The following is a 6,000-nucleotide window of genomic DNA, read 5'->3' on the forward strand; positions in this document are numbered from 1 at the left end:
ACACTTATCATATACAATGATCAAGCAAAGCACATATTCAATGTGTTATTCCATCAGTCATATTCAATGACATACTCAATTGATTAGTTTTAATTCACCTAATCATCATGCAGTGTCTACAACAATCAAGACTATCCTCCACTGATAGCCCAAAACAATTATTTCTAAACAGATAATAAATTATCAAACAGATAAATTATATATAATTTCAAAGGTGAGTGATTAATCAATCCAACTCCACCATTAAATCTCATACTTACCCAATTTCATTATTTCCAACTCAATTTCATATTTCTATAACTTTCCCAAATTAATTATACAAATTAATTCATCACAATAAATTAGGGCTTTTCTCCCTATTTTCTTAACATTGACCCAAATGTCCAAATATCATCAATAAACATCAATAACCTCATTTTAAGACCCACAATACACATGTATGGGTTAAAAGAACAAAACCCCTCTTTATACATTTTGAAACCCTAACAGCCAAAATTTCCCAACTTCAACATTATATCAAAATGACCACATGTTTATGTCAAAGATCATAAATATGAGTAGTTATCCCTACCTCAAATTTCGGAGCTCAAAGGAGAAGATGAAGAAACTCGAAGGTGCTCCAAACCCAAAGATTTTTGGATCCAAACGTAGCCCACACCAATCTCCACACTTTTTACAAAGGGACAAGGGTGGAAGATCACTAAAACTAGATGATTTCGTAGAGAGAAGATGTAGTTTAGAGTGAGAAGCTCTCAAGTTTGGGTTTTGAAAAGTTAGAGAGAGAGAGAGAGTCGAAAAAGTGATTAAAAAAAGCTTCCCATGGACTGATATACTACACAGCCCGCTCGAGCGTGGAACGCCCTGCTCGAGCGTCAGACACAGACTCCCGCTCGAGCATCGAAAGCACACTTCTAGAAGGTCTACAGACAAAGGTCCCCGCTCAAGTGTGAAAATGGACACTCGAGCACCCGATGTCCTGCAGGAAAAGGACTGAGGGTTGAACAATCACGCTCGAGCGTCAAACTTCCCGCTCGAGCAGAGGAACAAAAGCAAGGGGACCACTCGAGCGTCAAAAGCCCCGCTCGAGCATGAAGGCCAAAATCTGGGCATCAACTCTTGGTTTCTAAACACAACCAACCTGTTTCAAACCTGCCCAACACATCCCAAACTCAAGTATAAAGAATTAAAGGACGGAGATACGATAAAGACGCAACACACATCCACAGAACCGAGTCTGGAATACAATAAATTATGAAAGGAAAACCGGGATCGCTATAGTAGGGGTACCATACATGTGTAATGATGGGCTCCATAACCCTATAAAGCTATCCAAAAAAATATATATATTTAAATTAAAATATTTTATTTAATATAATTTAATTCTATTAAAAAATTAGGGACCTATTAAATAAGGATTCATACCCGTTAGACACCTTGCCATGTTGCGCCGACGCCCTTTGTGGCTGAGTGGCATGTAGCCGTGTCTTAGGGTGTGATGAGTGGAAGGTCTGGGGTTTGGGCTGATGAATTAACGGTAGCCCCTTTAAGTTGTATCATAACTTTACTAACATACTAACATTCTATTTTTGACAAAAAAAAAATAAAAACAAAAAAAGACACCTGGCCATGTTTAGTTTGCTTTTCAAAACCTTGTTTCAGATTTTTTTTTTTTTGAAAAACTAAAAATTAGTTTTTTTAAAAATATATATATATATATATATATAAAACACTTAGGGTTTGCTTAGTAACGTTTATATTTACCATTTTCAGCTTATATTTACAGAATTTTTGAAAACTGTAAACAAAAACTCATTTGGTTTATGCTTTTGTTTTCAAAAGGTTATAAACAGTTTATAAAATTTACTATAAATTTTGTAAACACAAAAAGAGTTGATTTTGTTTTCTGTTTTTCTTTTTCTTTTTCTTTTTTCATTTCTTCTTTCTCCCATTGTTTTTGACTACGACCCATTGCTCTCACGTCCTGATCTACCCTATTCCCACCTCAATTTTATTTATTAAACATATTTATATATAATATTTATATAATTTAATTTTTTTAATATAATAAAACAAAAGTATTAAAATATTATACTTAGTATTCATTTTCACTCATTTATTTATCGTATTACATTTTTTAAACTCTCATTAATTATAATTATTATCTATAATATACTATATAACCTTTATTTTTTATTAATTTTTTATTTGTAAAGCTACAAAACCAACCTATCCCTGCCACCGATATGATATAAGGTGGGCGAAGGACGGTAAATTCGCTTCAAACCTATCTTGTTGTCATTCATTCTCATTGATATCAGCTACCATCACAAATAATGACATCATATGCCAACCATCTTTGGCTACCACATCTCTCAACCGCCAACCAACTTCCATTGCCACCAACCATCTCTTACTGGCGGTAACCATCTTTGACCATCACTTTTTATTAAAAACTACATTCAACTACCACTTTAGGCGGCTAATCAACCATCATCTCCAACTATTGACAATCACTTTTGACCAACACTTCTTGCGGCCAATAACCACCTCTAGCCATTGCCAACTGTCTCTTATCGATGGCAACCACTTTCTTCCATTACCTCCCATTTCCCATAACCACCTTGGGCCTACCTGTCACGCAGGTGACTCGGGTTCGATCCCTAACAACAGTGCCAAAAATTGATGGCTTACTTTAGTGTAGCAAAAAAAATTTAGTAGTTGTAAACCTCGCAATAGCAAAAACAATTTTAATATTTGTAAACCTCGCAATTTCAAATATGATTTGTTCAAAAGGTTATTGATATTTGATTAATTTGATTTTTTTATATGGATATATTACTCAATGGACTCTAAAAAAATGAATGGTTAAAATTATCAAAATATGATCTGAAGTGAGTCTCATTGAAAGAACAACAATGACTGATATACAACAATCACCCCATCTTCAAATCTCACTCAAATAAAAATGCTAACTCCAATTTTTGGAGGGATTAACAATTCCATAAAATTTTCAATTCCATTAGTTTTTTACAACTAAAAAAAAATTATATGAAGAAAAGAGATACATCTATTGGTTATTAATTCAATGTCACAATCAAAAAGAGATATAACATGGGGAATTACATATTCGTGGAAAATATAATATATATATATATATATATAAGTGAAAATGTTCATAATTTTAATTGTTAATATTTAAAATATTTATCACTTTTTTTATATAGATAGTTTTTACTTTTTTGTAAATATTTTTTTGTCTTCTCCATTGATACGTAATTCTCCGATATAGCATTAACAAGCGTTTTTAAACAATAGGTATATCAAGTTACTCACATATTATAGGGTAGGGGTGTGTGTGGTGTGATTCAATGTGATTTGAGAGTAGAGTTATAGAGGCGCAACAAGGAGATCGGGAAGTAGAACTAATTCGGGATAGGATCTCCAATGGGAAGGAAGAGAAGGGTTTGAACATTCACTCGGACCAGAGTGTACGCTACTTAGATCGTTTGTTTGTACCGAAATCTTGTAGGGAGGAAGTGCTTCGAGAGTTCCATCACTGACGCCTTGCGGTACACCCGGGAGACACCAAAATGTATCGAGACCTTAGCCGTCAGTTTTGGTGGAGGGGGATTGTAACAAGCCCGCGGGGGACCTCGCTACAGCTCGGACTCGATTCGTAGTCACGGTTCTAAGTCTGAACCAAAGAGTCCAAATCCGGCAAATCGTTTTAAGAAAAACAGATTTTTTTCAAAGAAGTGCCAAACATGGACTGCTTTTCCAGATACAGAGTCGCCACCTAAATGTTTTTTTTAAATGGGAAATTTAGGAAACCCTGACTCGGTGCCGAAGGCCACGTGTCCGTCATCACCAAAGTTGCCTCGGCTCGGGAACTTGGGTACGATTGGGGAAGGTCACTTCGTGAGCACCCCCGCTCGCCCGATCAAAGATCGGCCTCTACTAACCATGATATCTATTTTTGAAAACATTGTGTGTTCTTATTCCGGTTATTAGCCTAGGTTACTATGTGATGCGCACAGCATACAAGTATAGACTGGGTCGCCTGAATTGGAACAAAACATTTCATGTTTGCTTTTTGAAAGGTGGTTTGCTACTCGCAAGTAGGCTTAAAACATTTGATGATTTATTCCAATTTAAGTAACCCAACCTTCACCCACAGGCATTCAGGCAGTTATATCACGTAAGCATATAGCCTCATGGTAAGCATGCTATTCATGGCAGTCACTCACACGCATGCAAGGATGCTAAAGCATAAAGCTTACCGAGTACTCCAAGCCAAAACAGAAACTCATTAGAAATCATGCATGAATCCTAAGTATACAGAAAATGCCTAATGCAACACATGCAAAATGCAACTATAGCAGGCTCGGCTATTCTAAACATGGCATATGAGATGCTACAACTATCATGTATTCAACTTGGAATTGAAATACAAATGCAGTTAGTATGATGCGCCGAGCCCGGTGCATGCAAAACAGATGAATGAATGCAAACATGCTATCATACTGTATGCTAATTGAAATATGCCCTAATCTAACCATCATAAGCAGGTAAATAAAAGGGAGAAAGACGTGGGGTTGGAAGGCATACAACACACACACGCACACTTATTACAGTTGTGCCCTCGCGCAGAGGATCCGAATAAATAATACAGTTCCGAATGAAAGAATATTACAGTCCGAATAATATACAAATTCTTAATTAATTAATCAAATTAACTAAGAAAGCTGTAAAACTGGCGTGCAAGCCAGGGACTGCCTTGCTTCTGATGAATGTTGTATGTTTGGGCTGCCTTGCGCGGAAATCCACTGGGATGCCCCAATTAGCCTCTGTTTAGCAGTTATTCTTGAAACGCGTGCCAAGTCCCGAAAAGTTGTTGATTCTTCATTTTGCTGCAACAGAGAGCAGGAAAGGGGCATAGCAATGTATTTTCACAAATATATGCATGCCTCGATCCTCGTGCCACCAATCACGCATACCGAGGCATGATGGCCGAGGAGTCGAATTGCACAGTTCAATGTAGGATGAATGCACATGAAAACACAGCTAAAACCTAACTCCATCATGGATAATCCGGAGTGTCGGTGACTGGGGAATTGAGGCGCGTTCCGTCACTCGGAGTACGAAACGTACCTCGTTTCCCGTGCCCGGGGCTAACTCCTATCCCGGATACGATGCAATATGCATGATATGCATGAAATGCGACTAAGATACAATCCTAACATACACAATGCTATGAAAATGAGATGCCTCGAAATGCGTGCACACGGACACGCAAACCGAGAAAATGACATACGCAATGCAAATGACATGGAAATATGATATGGGCTTACACTAACACGAGAGAGCCTCAGCCACACTCACGTAAGAGGCTGATGGATGAAAATGAAGTGCCTCGAAATGCGTGCACACGGGCACGCAAACCGAGGCAATGGCATATGCAATGCAATGGCATGGAAAATGATATGCAAGCATGCTAATGGATTTTCAGCAATGAAATGTGGGGGAAAACAGCCCCGAAATGAGGCGAAAACACACCCGATGCAGGGAATAGTCCCGAAATATGAATTTTGGCGCCCGAAATGGCCTATAGCTATACCAAACATACAAAATTGGCACATACAATGAATAGACAGAAGCAAGGCAGCCCCTAAATATGCACTTTTCCAGTTTATAGCATGGCCAAACAGCAAACCAAGACAGGGCAAAACTAGCATGCAAGAAATGGCCCTAAACATGAGATTAAGAAGCAACTCACATCTTCTGTCCTCAAACAGGTTAGGGCCCTTCAACAAAGTTGAAGAGGGGCCCAAAATATGATGTTTTACAGAACTGTAAAAACCCCAAAAACAAACACAGGTATGGCTGCACTCTCATGCAAGAAAAAGGGCCAAAAGGTGGCCAAAGAGGCAAGTGGTATATGCAAAGCCCAAACTGAAAAATTCCCTTCTACAACATTGAAGAGGGACCAAAAATATGACT

The sequence above is a fragment of the Camellia sinensis genome, chromosome 11 (genome assembly GCF_055761805.1).
Source record: "Camellia sinensis isolate YWXY chromosome 11, ASM5576180v1, whole genome shotgun sequence".
Classification (NCBI taxonomy): domain Eukaryota; kingdom Viridiplantae; phylum Streptophyta; class Magnoliopsida; order Ericales; family Theaceae; genus Camellia; species Camellia sinensis.